The following is an 11,722-nucleotide window of genomic DNA, read 5'->3' on the forward strand; positions in this document are numbered from 1 at the left end:
ACCAAAACAAACAAAAAAAATTGTTCATCAAAAAAAAATTAACACCACAACAAACTTTATTGATTTAGTATATTCCTTTAGTGTAAGTTGTATAAAGCTTAATGAAAAATTGTTGTACAATAGTGAATACATTAGAGAGTTAATTATTAATAGAAAAGAAATTGAATGTAAATTGGACATTTGAATTTTCTTTGTAATATACTTACATATTATTCTTTGTAATATACTTACATGGATGTGGAGAGGGTGAAGCGATGGTGGTGGGGCTAGGGGATGGATGTGGGGTGGGTGCAGAAGGGCCAGTGGACGTACTGTGGGAGGGTGGTTGCATGTGCATGTCAGGAGGGGTTAGATCAAGACCCAGGTCAAAGGATGGAATGGGTAACGGCTCAGGAAATGACCGTGGGGTGGGTGAACGGATGTCAGACCCAAGACATGGATGTGGAGTGGGTGAAGGGATGGTGGTGGGGCTAGGGGATGGATGTGGGATGGGTAAGGGGATGGTGGGGCTAGGGGATGGATTTGGGGTGGATGGGTGGGGATCAGGGGTAGGGACAACTCTCGGGGTAGCAACAGGCCGACAAGGGCCATGTTGGACAAGAGCAATGCTTGTGCTTGGGCTTTGAGTAGGCTTTGGAGTAGCTGCCTCCTCATTCGGGGCCTCAGGGATAGGAGGTTGTACACGGCCAATCTCTTGCACTGCCTTTAGCATATCAGTAATGTCCTTGTGGTCCTCCGTGCCCACTGGGTGACGCCTCAACAAACGGGCGTATCCTTCAATCTGACATGAAAAAACCAGGTATATTAGTTTTCTCAATACCAATTCAACAATGGCAATCGATAATAAAATAAACGTTGGTTTTGAATTGGTTGTGCTACTAATAGTTGCAAATTATATGGAGACTAAGTGTTACCTTTGACTAAATTTAAATTCTCTTTTCTATTAAAGATGTTGCTAGCGCATAAAGTAGAGAAAATGCTAACTAAAAATTCAGTAGATGGAAAAGTTACCATTATAATCAATCTAGCACCGAGGACATTGATGAACCTTCGAGTTACCCTTTTGTACCAATCGAAGTACTCGTGTTGTGGAGGCATATCACCAAGCACTGCTTCACAACGCCGTTGAAGGCGATTACTCCACTCTGTAATATGCGCAGCATGTTTCCACATCCAATCAACACCAACCTTCCCCCTCAAATCAATGGCATGAAGCATTGTGGAGGTGTCAACATTAGGCGGAATTTCTTGGATCATCCCGAATTGACGAACAACACGATCCGGTGTATGTTTCTCTACTAGGTGGAAACATACAAGTGGCACCGTTGCCGTCCACACGGCCCTCCCTGCAACGCACCAGGGTGGAAGGTCCTCGAATTCAGCTTCATACGACTGCCACACCACCTACAACAGCCAAAAAACAAGTACGCAACACATTAGGCAACAATGTTTATATGTCAAAGTTCACCAAACCTATATCGTATTCCTAAACATGTTAAATAAGCCATTTTCATACTTGGCCTGGCAACATTGAAGCTATTTGCTCGCGATACCTATCCAGGAAGATGTGGGCGGGCCTGTTTTTCTTGTTTAGGACCCACAACCACCTACAATCCAGAACAAGGGATCATTAACTTTCTACAACTTTCCCACTAAGAAAATCATATGACTATAATGTAATCAATCTAGGGATGGTCAAGTTAATGTAATGAAATTGTATTCACAATTTGCATATAAACTCTCTATGGATGGTCAAGTATTTATAACTTTAGCCCACCCACTAGCTTTTTTTTTTTTTTTTTATTGTTACAAACATACTTTGTTATGCTACAAGCTTCATATGTTTTGTAATAAGATAGTTAATCTAGTCAACTAAAGCTTGGTTAACTAAGCAGCTTTTATATACTTATAAAATAATAAAAATAACGAAAAATTAAGAATAAGTAGCATATATATTAACCGAATCATATAATTTAGGAAATTTGACAAAAAATTAGAGTGTATAACCTAAGTTTAAAATTGTTTAATATTGACATAAATAATTCGTAGAAGCTTTTAAAATAAAGAAATAAAGAAATTGAAGTTACATGACGTGTATGAGGTAGAGACTTACTTCAGGGACAGTGGACAACGCACTGGAGGACCATAAGCACCCACTAGCGGGCCATGTTCAACTGTTGGGCACAAATATGGGAACCTAGCCCATGCCCAATACTGGACCAACAGCAAACACCCACCAATCTGATTAGCTTTCTTATCGCTTGCCCTGCATAACTCTCGGTACAACCATGCAAGGCAAGCACTTCCCCAACTGTACCTTCGTGGGTTGCGAAGGTCTTCCAACTGTTGCACCCATATTAGATGCACCCTATCGCCGGATTTGTCCATGAAGATTGTGTCCCCTAGTAGCACTAGGATGTAGAATCGTGCGTACTTATGCAACTGATCCTCTGTGGCATTAGGCGGCAATGGATTGGCAACAGCTTCCAAAAGCCATTGGATGAGAATCCTTTGGCCATGAAGTTCCTTTCTCTAATTATTTACAGGGTCGGAAGCCAAGAAATTTGGAACACACATTCTCCCATTCTTTCTGCGTGCTCCCTATCATGGCCTCGCCGTCAACAGGAAGCCCGAGCAGAACCTCCACATCTTGCAATGTGATCGTGACCTCACCATGTGGCATGTGGAAGGTGTGAGTCTCCTGCCGCCATCGCTCCACTAAGGCCGTTATCAGGCCGTGGTCAATCTCTCTACCCGGGGTCCTAAGGAGTCCCTCCAAACCAAGTGCCTTAATAATGTCAACGACTTGGTCGTCCACCATTGGCTCTCGATCGGAGAACTCTTCAGTACGGACACGGCATTTAAGGGACCCTGGATCCTGCACAAAACAAAACCATGGATTAATATATGACAGCAAATGTGTGTACATTGTATGAATCAAATGCGTGTACATTCGTTAAATATTTAGTGTTGTGTTTTACCTGCCCATTCCAAATAGCTTCTGACCGATGGTTGGCCTGCAACGTCAACACCGACTGGTCAATGGGGCCAGGTTGTGCGTGGTCAATCTGTCCAGTATTTGCAGTAGCCATACTGCACAAGAATGATAAGCAATTAGCACGTAATAGACATTGAAAACAAAAACGAACACACACTTCTTCTTTTTTCCTCATGGACACTGGAATAATTGTAAGCAGGATCCGGCAACATGTGATGCAAGCCAAATAGAAAAATAGTGCACAAATCTATGAAGGATTTAATTGCTCTTAATCTTAGTGATTTAAGATCATTGAGAAAGCAAAATCATGTCATGTTTGTCAGATATCTCAAAATAAAATAATGAACACAATATGATCTCATTAACTATTTTGTGATCATTACTACATAAAGACCAGTATATACCAATGCAGAATATTGTGGAAGATATGGTATGATATTTATAACTATGGTTGAGAGTATATATAGGCATGTTAAACTTCAATCCTTAACTTGGTGCTATCTATTTCTACTAAATTGAAACTCAAGGTGTTGAGGATCCTCCTTAAAGTAAGGATCTTTTCTTTAGCATGAAAAAACCAAATGAAGTGACAGGAAGAGATTGTAACTTGCTCCCATGAAAATTCAGTACTTGTAAAGTGTGATACAATTAATTTGTTGGTTTTTATTGCACTTAAGTTATGTAGATTTCACTATTGTGGCTAGTGAGCTCTAGCTTAAATGGCAGCTGCTCCCAATGTGCTAGACCTCTAGGTGTTTCCAACAAAGATGTCCAGTGTGCAAATTTGCCCACTCCCAACTATTAAATTATATGAAAAAAGAAAAAAAAAAGACCCTTGATGGTTGAGAAAGGTGGCTGCATGTGATGGCACTTGCATCGATGTCAGCCACACAAACTTATGGGCATGAGGGAGGCATGGCATGAGCTGTGTAAGTCTCCTTGAGATAATAATAGGCCGTATTGCCTTATTGTAGTGCATGAATACACGAGTTGGCTTAATGGCAGTGTGATAGTGGCTTTGCATAGGCAATGGTTTATGGTCATGGCTTGGCAGGTTGCAAGCCATGCATGTGTTGTGGGCAGCAAGTGTAGTAGGATAAACCATGGTAGTCTTGTGTGGATTTAGTATTGGGTAGGTTGTCATGCAGCGTGTAGGCTGTGTGACTGCTGCCTGAGTGTAGCATGATGGTTTAGTGTACATGAAATTGGGTTGTGGTTTGCATGGCCAAGAAAGGTTGAATTTGCATATGGGTGGTGATGTGTGGTTAGACTAGAACATGGCACTGGCACATGGTGGTGCATAGACTAAGGATGCATGTTGGCAAAGTTTTGGGGCTGCCACGGAAGAGCAAGGTCTGTACTGGGCTGAACATGTGCATAGGTTGGTAATGTGTTTAACAGGTGGCAGTAGCATGTTGTGCCAGTTATCAAGCGATGGCATGCTATGTGAACTTTTTTGATGTGCTAATAGCAGGGTAAACGCTCCAAGACAACAGGGCTTTTTGTCTCGAAGACTGCTCCTGTGATTTGGTAGCAAGTCAAGGGACAATTATTTCCTTCACATAATAAACATATGTTGTTGGGGGTGTCGACAACATGTAAGGTTATGTTTGAGGCAAAAACCAGAGTGTTCATTGTGGGGAACAATAGCCTAATACTCTTTGGGTTAGTAAGCATTGGTAGTTGTCATTAGGCTAAGGGAGGTTTTGGTGAGCTTTTTAGTGTTTCATTTGTGCTTTGAGTCAAAAGTATGGGTCCCTTTAACAAAATTATGCACTGAATATTTAATGTAACAGATTTTCTCTTTTACATTATCAGTTTTTGTTGTTGTTGTTGTTGTTGAGTTCATGTCAGTTTAAGGAACAATAGCCTTTTTATTTTTTTATTTTTATTTTTATGGCAAAGTGGCTGTGAATAAAATGTTTTCGCTGACACTCGTGGTTTATCAGGCTTATTACATGTTGAGTTCGTACTTTTTAGGGACAATTACATGTTGGCAGTGTATATGGTGGTAAAAATAGTTTACGGCTTGAAGGAGGTCCAGATATAACTGCTGAACTCAGATGCCACTTAAAGTTGTTGACACTATGTTGGCATTTTTCAAAAAAGCCATTTCCTGTGTTTTTAAAGGAGACTGGTTATTCTGCAGACTGGTTTCCTGTGTTTTTAACTATATGCAAACGATTTATTTTTTTGGTTGGGGGTGGGGTGGAGAGATCATAGTGACTAGTAGATCAACAGCTATTGGCTGGGGCATACTTAATTTTGAAGCACAATTTATGTTGCTTACAGACTGTGACTTGAATTTTCTTTGTTTTCTTTTCTTCTGCAGATTTTAAAGCCAGTGTTTACAATTCTAGTGGACCACAACATGAAATGTTTTATCTTAGTGATTCGTGGGACACATAGTATCAAGGATACTTTGACGGCGGCAACTGGAGCTGTCGTACCATTCCACCACTGGATCACTCAAACAAGCATCTTTTATTTTCTCTTCAATAAACAAACACAACTTATTTACATGCCTATCATCAAACCTTTCTCTATCAAACGTGACACTAAATAAAATCAATCATAATTTTCGAAATAGAGTACCACACGAAACAATCAAATCAATCATAATTTTTTAACAAAAACTACAAACCCACATGAAAAAATCACACAATTAAGAAAAACATACCTGAGAATTGAGTGAGAGTGGAGAGTGGAGAGGGTGCTTGAGAGTGGAGACTGAGTGAGTGACAGCTCAGGGGGCAAGTGAGAGAGGAGCGAGCGTGAGAGGGTGTCTGACAGAGAGTGGAGAGAGGTTTGGGCAAGAGTGAGAGGGTGGAGAGGGCGAGAGCGTGAGAGGGTGAGTGACAGAGAGTGGAGAGAGGCGCGAGAGGTCTGGGCGAGAGTGAGGGTGAGTGACAGAGAGTGGAGAGAGGCGCGAGAGGTCTGGGTGAGAGGCTAGACTTAAGTTAAATTTGAAAAACCCCTATTAGAAATCGAGTCCTAAAGACTTGGTTTCCAGGTGGCTCAACTAGATCCACGTGTCGTACACGTTACGTAAAAACCGAGTATTTAAGAGTCGATATATAAATCGACTCTTAGAAACTCGATTTCCACGTGGAAAATTGTTCTGAACAGCTCATGGAAATCTACTCTTAGATAGTCGATTTATAGCTTAAAATCGACTCTCTAAGAGTCGAGATGTTAGTATTCCGTTTACTTTCGCATCGAAACCTACTAACTATATTCTTTAGCCATTATGGCTAATTGCCCATTTTCTCCTTAAAGCCACATACCATCCAATTGAAAGAGATGCTAAAATCCCTATGGTGGTCACGAAAGTCATCAAGGAAAAAACCTCTAAAGCTACATATGAGCATGAAAGCCAAGCCTTATGCCTTTTCTTCAGGTGCTTTGAATCATATTACACATAAGGTGCTACGTGTGTCGGCTGATTGATGTTGTCGGCTGATTGATGTTCTTTAGTGGAACCAATAACTATCAAGTGCCCATGTTTGTGACCACAAAACTTTTACAAGCTGGCTTCTTTGACTCGAGAGTTTTCTACAAGTGGTCTCCGCGAGCCATGATATACCTACAAATAGGCTTCATCGACTCGTATTTTCTCAACAAAGAATAAAGTATTTGGGTAAACTAATTCTCAAACTCGTAACATCTACAAGCAATGGAAAACATCAACTACTCACACGCAGGCCGTAAGCAACATGTATGCTCAAGGGGCTAATATTGATACCTATTTTTGCGACACATTTTTTACAAGCCCAATTCATATATTGTATTGTATTATTTTATTTTATTCTTTTAAGCATGACCCAAGCCCATGCAACATATTGGGCGAAATTGATGAAGTGTGGTTTGGAGGGTATGAGTTGGTTTCTTTCGGACCTTTTGCATAAGCCAAGATCAAGTGTGCTACCAAGTGGACAAGGGACATTGGTAGCATCTCAGGCTCATGGAGGAGGTCTTGTACCCAAAATTTTCACTTCAAAAGAGCTTTTATGCTTTGGCTAACTGTGACCCAACTTTTCTGCTCTACCATTTTTTTGCCTAAAACGCATAGCTAACCCTAAGTGGTTGGACTTGTCTACTTCAACAACCAAATGCAATCTCCAAGTACCTGCCATGTCTAGGAAACATCAGCCCATGAATTTATGTTACTTTATTTCCCAAATTATACAAAAAGCAAGGCATCCCTCTTACCCAATTAAATCAAATCTAATCATAACTTCTTTGATTGATACCTTGGGGTTTAAAGCCTCTTCTATAGACCAAAAACAGTTACTTAGAGCACCCCAAGTTCAATACAAAAGGCCCTAATTAGATTCAAAAGGGACCAACCATATTCTACCCACATACCTGAAACTTCAGAGCAAAAGCCCATTCAGCTAGTCAACAATCTCACAATTCTGAAGTTTAGGGGTGGAAATATGGGTACAAGGGAACCTTCCTTCTCTTCTTCACAACCTCTCTCAATTTCCTCTTCTCGTTGACTGTGGGTTGAAATTTCAGACTTGTTGAACCACGTTTTCCCTATAGAATTGAAACTTGAGAGCAAAAACCCACTAAGCCAGGAAAAATTCTCACAATTCTAAACCTTAGGGGTGGAAATATGGGTACAGGGGAACCTTCCATTTCTTCCTTACAACCACTCTCAATTTCCTCTTCTCACTGACTGTGGGTCGAAGTTTTAGGCCTGTTATGTTTTTATTCTTTTTCTGCACTTTTGTTAATATCATTTTGATTCTCTCTTGTCAAAGAACCATTAGCCTTTTGTTCATTATACATTTGGAATTTTGGGCTTGATTCTCAACAATAAACACTTATAAAGAACCCAAGGGGAGATTTGGGTCATTCTCGCATTTTCGGCCCTTGTCGCAAAATGTCCACGACACACCTTAACCTTCTTTGAGAAAGATGCATTAGTCATACTACTGAAGGAATTCAAAGAGGTATTTGCATGGTCATACGAAGACATGCCCGGGATTGATACAAATATAGTGCAACATTGCATTCCAGTAGATCGAGGCATGAAGCCGGTTAAACAGAAGTTGAGAAGGATGTAGCCAGAGTGGACCCTCAATATCAAAGAAGAAGTTGAGAAACAATACAATGCAGGATTCTTAAGGGTGGTCAACTACCTAGAATGGTTAGTTAATGTGGTTCCAGTGCCGAAGAAGGATGGGAAGGTGAGAATGTGTGTAGACTTTAGAGACCTTAATGTTAGGACATATGTGGAAACTGTTATGTACATATGTCATTTAGAATTGACCAATCCTTTGACAAAACGCACTTTACTTGTAATTGGGTAGATCTGGAATGGTTTAAGTCTTCAAGCAACTTTGTGTTCAAGTCAAGAGTTTAGCCACGCAAGTTTGTTCAAGAATCAAGTAAATAATTGCTGTATTTTAAAACTTGATAGATTGGATCTATTGAGGTTTAAAAGGAGCTTTTAGCCCGAAGCTCAACAGCAGCTCAACAGATAGCCTATCTATTGAGAATTACAAAAAATTGATTTCTAGATCTGTTTTTCATGCATATCCAAGCTATTTGTGTTAGGTTTCTTTTCTCACAACTCTAGACATATATAGGGATTATTTTAAGGGCTGTCTAAGGGTTGTTGCACTTGTTGTTACATGCATATTGTAACCGGAGATAATTTACCTTAGTTCATCTTTTCTTGAAGAAGTTGTTGTGTTTGTACACCATAGGGTTTTGTAACCAAGAAACTTCTTGATCTTCATCGTATGGATGAACTGAAGAACTTTACAGCCAACATCTTTCTCAAGTTGGTGAGTAACTCTCACACTGGGATCTGCATATTGGTTGGTTAGTCATGTACTAGGAGCCGTGCATTGAAAGGAGAGATTGTCATTACATTACAAGACCAATTGTGTATTAGGGTAAAGGTTCAACCGTAAGTCGGTATAAGGTATTGGGATTCTTTTACTTGTAACCGTTTGTTTTGATAATAGTGGATTCTTGGGAGTGGTGACCTTAAATTAACTCGGTGCGGTTTTGCCTCGGTGGTTTTCCCCATTCGTAAACAAATCACCCGTGTCAAATTTAATTTTCGCTAAATTTAGTTATTTGGTGATTTGTTTGTACTACCACTTGTATTGCATGTTAAATTGACTTAATTAATTTACTTGGCTAATGAATTGGTTAATTTACCTAAGGGGTCAATACATCCTTGGCCTATCACTTAATAAGGCTAGCCGAAGGATGATTTTCCCTTGCCTCATATTGATATCTTGGTTGATAACTTAGCAGGACATGCCTTGTTGTCATTCATGGATGGATTTTCGGGATACAATCAGATAAAGATGGCTCCAGAAGATATAGAGAAGACATCCTTTATTACTCCATGGGGGACATATTGCTACAAGGTCATGCCATTTGGCCTTAAGAATGCTGGTGCCACTTACGAGTGTGCAGCCACTACTTTGTTGCATGATTTGATACACAAAGAAGTAGAAGTTTATGTGAATGACATGACAGTGAAGTCCAAAGACCGTGAAGGGCACATACCGGCTTTATGGAAGTTCTTTGAGAGGATCCAATTTTATAAGTTGCAGTTGAATCCGAAGAAGTGCACTTTTAGAGTGACATCAGGAAAAATGCTGGAATTTATGGTAAGTCGGAGGGGAATTGAAGTAGATCTTGACAAGATCAAGGCAATTGTGGAGATGAAGTCTCCAAGGACTGAGAAGGAGATCCGAGAGTTTTTAGGGAGGGTACAATACATAAGCAGGTTCATAGCCCAGCTCACCATAACATGTGAACCACTTTTTCGATTGCTTAAGAAAGAAGTTCCCACGGTGTGGAATGAACAATGCCAAGAAGCCTTTGAGAATATTAAAAGTTATTTGATGAAGCTGCCAATACTAGTTCCACCGGTACCTGAAAAGCCAGTATTGTTATATCTCACAACCATGGATATAGGAATGGGGGCTTTGCTTGCTCAATACCTATAGGAGTCTAGAAAAGAGAATGCAATTTATTATATTAGCAAGAAGATGTTGGCTTATGAAGAGAAGTGTTCACCACTTGAGAAGACATGTGTAGCGCTTGTATGGGCAACCCGAAATCTAAGGCATTATATGCTTGCTTTCAAGGTCTTGTTGATTGTAAGAATGGATCCTATGAAATATCTAATGGAGAAGCCAGTGCAAGATGGGAAGATAGCTAAATGGGTTTTGCTTTTGTCAGAATTTGATATCAAATACGTGACTCCGAAGTCTGTAAAGGGAAGAGCAATTGCTGATCATTTAGCCCATTATTCACCTGAAGAAGCTGAAGAAATCCAAGGGGACTTTCGGATGAGGATATCACGGGGATAGGATTAGAATCATGGAGGATGTATTTTGATGGAGCAACTAATCAGAATGGAAGTGGCATTGGAGTTCTCCTAATTTTCCAAAAGGGACACACATCCCATTCTCTGGTAGACTCAACTTTCCTGCCACTAATAATGCCACTGAATATGAAGCTTGCATTATGGGGTTACAAGCAGCCTTAAGTCTTGGAGTGAAAGAGTTGGAAGTGTATGGTTACTCAGCTTTGATAATTTCTCAGATTCAAAACAGATGGAAGATTAAGGAAGAAAAGCTAATGCCTTATCATGAATGTCTTTAGAAGTTGGCATCGAAATTCGGTAAGATTCAATACTAGTATGTGCCAAGAATGCAGAATCAGATTGTAGATGCTTTAGCAAAAATGGCATCCATGATGGATGGGCCTAAGGAAGACAAAGCTCAGCCGATAGTGGTGAAACAAAAAAGAAGAGCCGGCCTATTGTATGTTCATAGAAGGAGATGAGGAAATAAATGGGGAAGGTGAATGGTATTTAGACATATTACAGTACCTCAAGGATGGGACATACTCGAAGTCTGTAGATAAGAATGACCAATTGACTATTCGGAGGTTGTCCACTAATTACATTATTTGTGGTGAAAGGCTGTACAAAAGATCGTATGATGGAATTCATCTCCTTTGTGTGACTGCCAAGAAAACACAACAAATAACTGAAGAAGTCCATGAGTCAAGTTATGGACCACATATGAATGCACACATACTGTCACAGAAGATAATGAGACAGGGTTATTATTGGACTACTATGGAAGCAGACTGCGCAGTTCATGTTCGAAAATGTCATCAGTGCCAAGTTTATGGAAATCTGAAGCACATGCCGCCAATGCCATTACATATTATGACTTCACCCTGGCCATTCTCTACATGGGGGATAGATATTATTGGGAAGATTCACCCAACGACATAAAATGGTCATGAATTCATACTGGTTGCTATTGATTACTTCACTAAATGGGTGGAAGTTGACTCGTATAAGGTTTTGAACTTGAAGAAAGTTGCTTAGTTTATTCAAACTAACATCATTTGTAGATATGGGGTGCCACATGAAATTATCTCAAACAATGGGCTGCATTTCAAGGGAGAAACAGAAAAGCTACTTCAACAGTTCAATATTCAGTACCATAAGTCCTCACCCTACCGTCCTTAGTTCAATGGAGCAGTTGAGATTGCAAACAAGAACATAGGGTGAATCTTGAAGAAGAGCACGAAGAACTACAAGGATTGGCATTTACAGTTACCCTATGCATTTTGGGGGTATAGGACATCAATTCGATCATCCACAGGAGCCGTTCCTTATTCGTTGGTGTATGGGATAGAGGTAGTCCTTCCCATTGAAATAGG

This window comes from Castanea sativa, chromosome 2, assembly GCF_040712315.1.
Source record: "Castanea sativa cultivar Marrone di Chiusa Pesio chromosome 2, ASM4071231v1".
NCBI classification, from domain to species: Eukaryota; Viridiplantae; Streptophyta; class Magnoliopsida; order Fagales; family Fagaceae; genus Castanea; species Castanea sativa.